This window comes from Meriones unguiculatus (genome assembly GCF_030254825.1).
Source record: "Meriones unguiculatus strain TT.TT164.6M chromosome X unlocalized genomic scaffold, Bangor_MerUng_6.1 ChrX_unordered_Scaffold_30, whole genome shotgun sequence".
Taxonomy (NCBI): Eukaryota; Metazoa; Chordata; class Mammalia; order Rodentia; family Muridae; genus Meriones; species Meriones unguiculatus.
In genome coordinates this window covers 171022-182410 of record NW_026843706.1, presented here as the reverse complement: position 1 = coordinate 182410, position 11389 = coordinate 171022, and positions in this window count along the sequence as shown.

Below are 11389 nucleotides of genomic sequence, written 5' to 3'. Positions count from 1 at the left end.
GTAATACTCTTCTAGGACCAAAAGAGGGCAGTGCTGCCTTGGCTGTTCTTTGGAAATCAGCCTGCTGCCTGGGATTTCCTACCCTTCAGTTCTTCAAGCTAGAGAGGTTGACTGTGAGGTGGGCTACTGGAGCCGATTTAAGGTCAGTAGTGGAAGTTGGCAGCTGTGATCATTGTTCTGATGCTGCATCTCAATTGCCTCTTTGACACTTGAGAGCACTAGCCTCCTATTTCTACTTACCCTGAAACAACTTTTCCTTCCCTCTAGGCAGAAACTGATCTTCCTGGTTACTTGGGCAGGGGTGAGGTCTCCTCAGGCAGAGACAGCAGCAGGTGGATGTGTGCACTCCTTCAAGGCTTTATTGTTTAAAGGGAACTAAGACAGAGAAGTTATTTTTTTCTGAAATGTCAGCTTCCAGACCAGACCCACAGTGAGTCTCTCTTGGTCTTTTGCTGTCAGTGCTGTGAGTGAAGGCTCCATGCTGATTTGTGACATTAACAGGGCAGGTCGGGAGACAGTCTGATTATTTGTTAATTCAGGTGATAAACTAAAAAGTGATTATCTGGGACCATAATCCTCTTCTCCTAAAGTAAATGGCATTTCCTGTTACAGTCACCACTTTGTACTCTCACCCCATGTTTTAGAAACAAAGCTATCAGGAGCCAGGACTGTAGCTCACTTGGTTAGGGTACTTGCCCAGTGTACATGAAGACCTCCTGTATATCAAAGACAAAAGGGCTGAGAAAGAAATTAGGGAAACAACTCACATTCACAATAGCCACTAATAGCATGAAGTACCTTGGTGTGACTCTAACCAAACAAGTGAAACACCAGTTTGAAAAAATCTTCAAGTCTCTGAAGAAAGAAATTGAAGATAATAAGAGATGGAAAGATCACCTGTACTCATGGATTACAGATTCAATCTCCTGTACTCATGAATCTACAGATTCAACACATTTCCCATCAAAATACCAACAAAATTCTTTACAAACATTGAAAGAAAAATTAACAGCTTCATGTGGAAAAACAAAACAAACAAACAAACGACAAACACCAGAATTCACACAACAATCCTGTACCACTACAGATTGTCTGAAGGTATCTCCATCCCTGATCTCAAGCTGTACTACTGAGCAATAGTAAGAAAAACTGTATGGTACTGGCATAGAAACATAATGGTGGTTCAATGGAACTGAATAGAAGTCCCAGAAATAAACCCATACACATATGGATACTTGATTTTTGACAATGAAGACAAAAACATACAATGGAAAAAAGACAGTATCTTCAACAGATGGTGCTGTTCTAACTGGATGTCTACATGCACAAAAATGAAAATGTATCCATGTTTCTCACCCTGCAAAAAACCAAAGGCCAAGTGGATCAAACACCAAACATAAAAACATACACACTAATTTGGGTAGAAGAATAAGTGTTGAAGAGCCTAGAACTCGTTGGCAAAGGAGACAACTTCCTGAACAGAGCAGCAACAGCACAGGTTCTAAGATCAACAATCGTTAAATGGGTCCTCATGAAACTGAAAAGCTTCCGTAAATCAAAGGACACAGTCATCAAAACAAAACGACTGCCTACAGATTGGGAAGGAATCTTCACTAACCCTGGAACACAATGAAAGCAGTGCTAAGAGGAAAGTTCATAGCACTAAGTGCCTTCAAGAAGAAATTCGAGACATCTCTTTCAAGCAACTTAATGGCTCACTTAAAACCCCTAAAAAAAGAAGAAGCAGACATACCAAAAAGGAGTAGACGGCTGGAAATAATCAAACTCGGGGTTGGAATCAATCAATTAGAAACAAATAAAACAATTCAAAGAATCAATGAAACCAAGAGCTGGCTCTTTGAGAAAATCAACAAGATAGACAAAACCTTAGCCAAGCTAATTAAAAGGCAAGAGACACCATCCAAATCAACAAAATCAGAAATGAAAAGGGGGACATAACTATAGACACTGAGGAAATTCAAACAATCATTAGGACTTACTTCAAAAGTCTATATGCCACAAAATTTGAAAATCTAAATGAAATAAACAATTTTCTTGACCGATTCCACTTACCAAAACTGAAGCAAGGCCAAGTAAATCAATTGACTAGTCCTATATCCCTTAAAGATATAAAAGCTGTCATCGAAAGTCTCCCATCCAAAAAAAGCCCAGGACCAGATGATTTCAGTGCAGAATCCTACCAGACCTTCAAAGAAGAACTAATTCCACTTCTCTTCAAACTATTCCACAAAATAGAAACAGAAGGAACATTACCAAACTCATTCTATGAAGCCACAGTCACTTTAGTACCTAAACCACACAAAGACCCAACAAAGAAAGAGAATTTCAGGCCAATCTCCCTTATGAATATTGATGCAAAAATACTCAACAAAATATTTGCAAACTGAATACAAGAACACATCAAAGATATCATCCACTATGACCAAGTAGGCTTCATCCCAGGTATGCAGGGGTGGTTCAATATACGGAAATCCTTCAATGTGATCCACCATATTAACAAAATGAAAGAAAAAAAAAACACATGATAATCTCCTTAGATGCTGAAAAGGCATTTGACAAAATCTAACATTCATTCATGTTTAAAGTATTGGAGAGAGCAGGGATACAAGGCACATATCTGAACATACTAAAGGTGATATACAGCAAACCTATAGCCAACATCAAAATGAATGGAGAGAAGCTTAAAGCAATCCCATTGAAATCAGGGACAAGACAAGGCTGCCCACTCTCACTCTCTCCATATCTCTTCAACATAGTTCTGGAAGTCCTTGCTACAGCAATAAGACATTTGAAGGAGATCAAGGGGATACAAATTGGAAAGGAAGAAGTCAAATTATCACCATTTGCAGATGATATGATATTATACGTGAGTGACCCCAAAAACTCTACCAGGGAACTCCTATAGCTGATAAACACCTTCAGCAAAGTGGCTGGATACAAAATTAACTCAAAAAAATCAGTAGCACTCCTGTATACAAAAGACAAAAGGGCTGAGAAAGAAATTAGGGAAACAACACCCTTAACAATAGCCACAAATGACATAAAGTACCTTCGAGTAACCCTATACAAGCAAGTCAAAGACTTGTATGAAAAAAATTTCAAGTCTCTGAAGAAAGAATTAGAAGAAGATATGAGAAGATGGAAAGATCTCCCATGCTCATGGCTTGGTGGGATTATCATAGTAAAAATGGCCATCTTACCAAAAGCAATCTACAGATTCAATGCAATTCCCATCAAATTATCAACACAATTCTTTACAGACCTGGAAAGAAAAATTCTCAACTTCGTATGGACTAACAAGAAACCCAGAATTGCTAAACCAATCCTCTACAATAAAAGATCTTCTGGAGGTATCTCCATCCCTGATCTTAAGCTGTACTATAGAGCAACAGTTATAAAAACTGCATGGTACTGCCATAGAAACAGAATGGTGGATCAACGGAACTGAACAAAAGATCCAGAAATAACCCCCCACACTTATGTACACCTGGTCTTTGACAAAGATTCCAAAACCATACAATGGAAAAAAGATAGCATCTTCAACAAATGGTGCTGGTCTAACTGGATGTCTACATGTAGAAAAATGAAAAGAGTTCCATACTCACCACCCTGCATAAAACTAAAGTCCAAGTGGATCAACGACCTCAACATAAAACCAGACACATTAAATTTGTTAGAAAAAAGTGGGGAATAGCCTTGAACTCATTGGCACAGGAGACAACCTCCTGAACAGAACACCACAGCACAGGCTCTAAGAGCAACAAATCAATAAATGGGACCTCATGAAACTGAAAAGCTTCTGTAAAGCAAAGGACACTGTCATCAAAACAAAACGACTGCCTACAGAATGGGAAAGAATCTTCACTAACCCTTTATCTGACAGAGGATAAAGAACTAAAGAAGCTGAAAAATAGCAAACCAAGTAATCCAATTGAAAAATGGGGAACAAAGCTAAACAGAGAAATCTCTGTAGAGGAATATCGAATGGCTGAGAAACACTTAAAGAAATGCTCAACTTCATTAGCCATTAGGTAAATGCAAATCAAAACAACCCTGAGATTTCACCTTACACCCATCAGAATGGCCAAGATGAAAAACTCAAGTGACAACACATGCTGGAGAGGTTGTGGAGAAAGGGGAACCCTTCTCCACTGCTGGTGGGAATGTAAACTTGTACAAGCACTCTGGAAAGCAATCTGGTGCTTTCTCAGACAACTAAGAATAGTGCTTCCTCAAGATCCTGCCACTTCACTTTTAGGCATATTTCCAAAGAGGCTCAAGTACACAAAAAGTACATTTGTTCAACCATGTTTGTAGCAGCTTTATTTGTAATAGCCAGAAGCTGGAAACAGCCCAGATGCCCCTAAACTGAAGAATGGATGCAGAAATTGTGGTACATCTACACAATTGAGTATCAATCAGCAATGAAAAATAAGGAAATCATGAAATTTGCAGGTAAATGGTGGGACCTGGAAATGTTCATCCTAAGTGAACTGTCCCAGAAGCAGAAAGAAACACATAGTATATACTCATTCGTATAGACATATAACATAGGATGAACCTACTAAAATCTGTACATCTAAAGAAACTAATCAAGAGAGAGGACCCTGACTAAAACGCTCAATCCCCATCCTGAAAGGCAAAGAGGATCTACATCAGAAGAATAAGAAAACAGGAAACAACCTAGGATCCTGCCACAGAAGGCCTCAGAAATCTTCTGCCCTACAGACTATCAGAGCAGACGCTGAGACTTACTGCCAACTGTTCGACAGAGTGCATAGAATCATATGTAAGAAGTGGGAAATAGTAAGAGCTGGAGAGGACAGGAACACTACAAGGAGACCAACAGTACCAGAAAATTTGAATACAGGGAACTTCCCAGAGACTCATACTCCAACCAAGGACTATTCATGGAGATAACATAGAACCCCTGCACAGATGTAGCATATGACATTTGAGTGTCCAAGTGGGTTACATAGTAATGGGAAGAGGGACTGCCTCTGACATAATCTGATTGGCCTGCTCTTTGATCACCTCCCCCTCAGGGGGGAGCAGCCTTACCAGGCCACAGAAGATGACAGTGCAACCAATCCTGATGTGATCTGGTAGACTAAGAACAGAAGGAATGAGAGGAGGACCTCCCCTATCAGTGGACTTGGGGAGGGGTATGTGTGAAGAAGGGGTAGGAAGGGTAGGATCGAGAGGGGAGGAAGGAGGGGATTATGGGGGATAGAAAGTGAATAAAGTGTAATTAATACAAAAATTAATTAATTAATTTTAAAATAATAATATAAAATGATAGATGCTGATGTAAGAATGTGACAATGCCACAAATAAAGAGAATCTAAAATAAAAAAAATAAATATATGTTAATGGTATTTCAGAATTTTTCTGAGTTTTCTCATCCCCTTAAACTAAACCTTTTTATAAACTAAATAATTCCCTTATATGATTAGAAGACAATTTTTTGGTGAATCTTGGAACTCCTCCTACCCCTTTCAGAATTTTTTGTAGCCCATGCTGGCTTTAAGCATACAGATGAAGACTTTGAACTCCTGATCTAACTGCCTCTGCCTCACAAGTGCCACCATCATGAATGAGTTTCCCCATGTGTTGGTTTAATGTTCTTTTGAAATATATACACCTTACCCTTGTTCATTCAAATGCTGATTCCCCCCCCCTCTGGTTTCAATCTGGATATTGCATTGTGATACTTATTCTAAGCATGCTATCTCAACTTTGTGCAAACAGGCCACAATAAAGCAACTAGACACAATGTTGTACAATAGGAGGAGTGAGAGGACAAGAAAGAAAGGAGGAGTCAGAGGGCAGGAAAGGAGTGGGAGGAGAAGGGGAAGAGAGAGCTAGGAGACAGAGTCAGGAAGAGATCTTGGAACAGCGTGGAGACTGAATCAGACCTAAGATTTCACAAAAAAAAAAAAAAATAAGTATAATGTGGGTAAAATCTAAATGTTAGGAAACTATGAGGGCTTAGAGGTTTCAGAGGGAGTAATTATTGCCTAGCATTGTGTTCTAGGTTAAGCAAATAAACCCAGTCTCTATGTGGTGATATGGTTATACAGCTGTTTAGGATTAACAGCAAGCATTACTAAAAGATAATTATTAGAAAATATTAATTACCACCTACAACAAATGGTGCCCAACTAATCTAAGTACCCACACCCTTTAAATCATACTTTAGTATAATTTGGTAGGGGAGATAAGCTCCCAGTGATAAAACCCAAACTTTAAAACCTAAAAACTGCCAGGTCAATTACTGTCTCTTTAAGAGAGACTCTTAAACTGATCCAGGAGCAAAAGACTGCCTTCTGTGGGCAGACCTGAGACTTCCATAACAAAACTGGCTGCTGCTACAGTTTAACTGAGGGTAAACAAGCATGGCTCCTTTATACTGCGGCTGGCTCAATTGGCTCATCTCTATAGCCATGGCAGGAAAGAAAAGAAGTGGAGGCAGACAAACCTCTAGACAGAGTTTGGCCTAAACTGCATGTAAAATAAAAAATTGCCATGGCAGAGAGTGTTTTAATCTCTTTTGGCTTCATTTTGGCTGTCATAGTCATGGATCTGGTTGCAATATGTTTAATGGTGTTGGTTCTTCTCCCTGCCTTCTCCAAGAAAGTTCAAGGAGAAAATGGGGAAAAAGCCAAGTATTGGGGTACTAAGTTACAGACAATAGTACTCATCCAAATAATTAGATTAATAATGGCTACAATTCAAAGCTCTCTGGCTGCAAGGTATTTGTCAGCTCTTTCTGGTAAGGGTCTGCCAGTTCACTGAAACATCAACTAAAATAACCAACTGGGCTTTGTTTGTTACAGTGTAAATTGGCATAACTGACCCCAAACTTAAAATTTTCTTGTCTCTTTGTTTGATTTTCATTTAAAGGCTTTGAGTTACATTGATGTTAATTTGAGAAAAACATACTTAAACAAATTGGTGAAGGCACATGCCTTTCTTCCCAACACAAAGTAAAAAGATCTCTGAGTTCTGGATCAAGCTTATTTACATAATAAAAGCCAGGATGGCAACTCCTGCTGTTTAGCCACTTACAGAGATAGTCTAAGATTCAAACTGATAAAATTTTCCTTAAGGTTACCATGTAAATTCTTTTTTCTTAATAATAGTTGTTATGTCCTTACTGCTCTAAAGGTTGGATTCATACCATTTTTTAGGTTTATGTAAAGAGAGATAATGTCACACTGCTGTGGAAACTGCCTTATCCTTTTAAACATGAGACATTTTCACGGGGGAGAAATGTTGGTTGTGACAATGTAAAAAAGCCACAAGAGGCTTACAGGTGAAAAAGTACACATTAACTTAGTTTAATCCTAAAAACTAAAAAATTATATTCATATGCTTAAAAAACAAAACTGTCCATCCCATATCAAAAAAGGGGGAAGCCAAAAAATAGCCACTATCAATGTAAAGCCCTGGTACAAGATGCCTAGGGTATGCTTAAATGCTAAAGGTAGGAGGGAGTTTAAATAAAGTTTGGCTATAAAGGCATAACTGTCCATTCTATACAAATAGCTACAATATATATAAAAATCTAGGGCTAAACCTCAAAACAGGTACGAGATACCTATGGTATGCTTACATTCTAAATTTAAAAGGAGTTAATATAAAGTTTACTTAAAACATGCGTTTTCTATTGCTCAAGGCAACCAGCTTGTCTCTCTATTGGGAGGCTTCTCTAGGGAAATAGGTAGCAACTTGGCCTAATACATTAGGCACGCAAGAGCCCAAAAAGATATTTTCCTTGTTTTGATTTCAACATAATAATGATTATATTTTCAATAAAAATGGTAACATATTGCTCTGATCCCTTTACATGGGAACAACTCTAAAACTGAAACACAAAATATGTCTCCATGATATGAAACTGCCTATATCTATACCAGTTCCTAAATGAATGAATAAATGCTGTTTCTCCCCCAACAAACTACCTATAATCTGGGTTTTCCACTAGGCTTTCTGGCCAATGGATTTAGTATAATAAATTCAGATGTAACTTAAAAAAAATTATGTCTCCAAACTCCAACAATACTTGGCCAATAAATCCTTGGGTATAATATCCTCAAGATGTATTATTCTAACATTTTAATTGCATAGATAAAATTGGATTACAGTTTAGTTTCATCCTGCACATCTCATACATTTATAATTTTAGAACTCTATAATGCTTGTGATAAGTTATATGTTTGCAGAACAAAAGAACTGGACACCAGAGATGGTGGATTAAACGTGACAGGATTAATTCTTCAGCATGTTGAGACATTGACACATCTGTTCCAGAATCTTACATGTTCTAGAATTCTGCTTGTTCCTGCCTCAACTGCTTCAATTGCTGTTTCTCATGAAAGCCTGCTCCCAAAAGAACTTTGAAGAAAGCTACTAATCTTAATTGGTCCAGCATTGTAGACTGTTCCAAAGAGGACTTTTATTAAGTCTGAAATTTCTCAACATTCAAAGACTGGAACACAAATGTTATTGCTTGCTAATTAACCATTTTTTCTCAATTTTATTTGGGCCCCCTACAGGATTTCTACATGTCGAAAATGTCAGCTAGAAGAAATCCATGAGAATGTCATCCAATTTTCCTTAAAGGGGACTGGGTATTTTTTTGGTTGTTTGCTATGGCTAAGAAAGTTTTGTTGTTGTTGTTGTTGTTTGTTTTTGTTTTTGTCATTGGGAGATATTTATTATTAATGGTCTTATTCAAAGTGAAACAAAGAAAATACAGGGCTATCTTATAAGAATGGAAAAAAGATATATTATTGAATCTACTCAACTTAGAGTTTTATTTGTTCTTAAACAAGGTTAATTTTAACTCTGGTAAGGATTTTGCATATTGATGCAAAATAAGTCTATTTTTAATACATTGGTATAAGCTTTAGTATATTGGTAGAAAGTCAATGTTACTTCCAATAGTTTTAAACAGCTATTAAAAACGGGTTAAGGAATTAGGTAATGGAAGGTGTTTGCCAGTTATTGAACTCATAGTCATATCAGACACTAGTCTAATTTATCACAGGAGTATACATCTAGGATTAAAAGATATAATTTTGTAGACAGATCGATAATATAAATATAGGTAGTCTTCAAAAACTTCAGAGACCTATAGCATATGGCATTTAAAAGTGTCTTTATTATTTTAAAGATTCCTTGACGATGAGACAAGTCATTTCCTGGCAGCATCTTGCCTACCTGAAAGAAGATAATACTCATTGAAGAACCTCTATATGGAGATGGCTTCAAATGTGGCAAACAAGCCACTTGGGTAAAGAAAATACCCTCGCTTCACTACAGACAAACTGCCAAAAATGGGCAGGCTTAAATGCAGGACAAGTCGACTGCTGAACTCTACCAAGACAGGGTAAGCAAGTCCTAAATAGTTCCCATTTCACGAATATGTCTGTCAAATATTCTGAGCCAGAAGGCTGAAGATGATGCTCCATTATCAAGTGTTATGGGTGGCTGTTCAGGCAGCAAACTCTTAAGGTCAATTTTTTATTTTTTGGAAACTGCTAACATGTACTTTCTATTTACTCTAATAATTAATTTTATTCCTTCACAAGTCTCTGATGGGATTGAAGACCAAAGAGTTATAGTGCCACAATTAAGTTTGAGTTGTTCAGAAGAAATCCTTTCATATCGTTAATACCAATAAGGATAAAAGTTAATTTAGGCATAGAACTTTAACTTATCAACATAGATAAAATAATCAGATACTTTCTCCTAAGTTACTAAATAAACATGGACTGGACATTGTGCTTGTAGATTTTACATAACAGTTTTCATAATTTCATAATTATCATCATATTGAAAGAAAAGGAGCCTTTTATTGGACTTAAAGGGGGAAATGTTGGTATAATGTTCTTTTGAAATGTATACACTTTCCCATTGTTCATTCAAATGCTGATTTCTTCCCCTGCCCGGTGTCAATCTGGACATTTCATTGTGATACTTATACTAAGCATCCTGTCTCAACTTTGTGTAAACAGGCCAAAATAAAGCAACTAGCCACAATGTTGTACAATAGGAGGAGTGAGAGGACAGGAAAGAAAGCAGGAGCCAGAGGGCAGGAAAGGAGTGGGAGGAGAAGGGGGAAGAGAGCTGGGAGACAGAGGCAGGGAGAGATCTTGGAACAGGGTGGAGACTGAACCAGACCTAAGATTTCACAAAAGCAAATATAATATGGGTAAAATCTAAATGTTAGGAAACCATGAGGGCTTGGAGTCTTAAGAGAGAGTAACTATTGCCCAGCATTGTGTTCTAGGATAACTAAATAAACCCAGTCTCTGTGTGGTGATTTGGTTATACAGCTGTATAGGATTAATAGCAAGCATTACTAAAAGATAATTATTAGTAAATATTAATTACAACCTACAACACCCATGCCTAGCTCTGATTTGCTATTTTATTTTTACATATGGAGAGGGGTACTTTTGTGCACATACATGCATGTACCCGTGAAGACCAAGGCTTTATGCCAACTGTCTTCCTTTACTATTCTCCATATTTTTTTTGTGACAAGGTCTTGCTGTGTAGCCTGAATGGCCTTGAACTCTTATAGCCTCTCTGCCTCCTTGGTGATGGGAATAAGGTACATGCCAGCACACCAGTCCCCACTTTATTTTTTGAGCCATCTCTCCAGCTCACTCCTTTTCTTTTTTTAATTTAAAACAACTTTCATATTTAAATATAAAGATTCAGTCCACCTTCTGTCCTGTGCCTAAGCCCTTCAATGCATTCAAGCATGTACCTCTTTGTATTACATACCAAGTCATAAATGTTGCTATTCTAGCCATGCAAGAAACAACACCTCCCTTGACTGGGTATCTTATTTACTATTTCTGTTGCTGCAATGAAACACTATGACCAAAGTATCCTGGAGAGGAAAGAGCATATTTGGTTTACTCTTCCCCACATCACAGTTCATCATCACCAAAAGAAGTCAGGAAAGAATTCAAGACAGGGCAGGAACCTGAAGGCAGGAATTGATGAGATGGCCATAGAGGAGTGCTGCCCACTGCCTTCCTCAGTTGGCTTGCTTTATTTTCTCTTTCTTTCTCTTTTTCTTTCTTTCCTTCTTTCTTTCTTTCTTTCTTTCTTTCTTCCTTCCTTCCTTTCTTTTTTTCTTTTTCAGTTTGTTTTCTTGGTTTTTTAAGACAGGGTTTTTATGTGTAGACCTGACTGTTCTGGACTTACTTTGTAGACCAGTCTGGCCTTGAACTCTCAGCCATCCACCTGCCTCTGCTTCCCTGAGTTCTGGAACTAAAGTTGTGCACCACCATGCCCAGCTCAGCTTGCTTTCTTATACAACCTAAGACCACCAGCCCAGGGA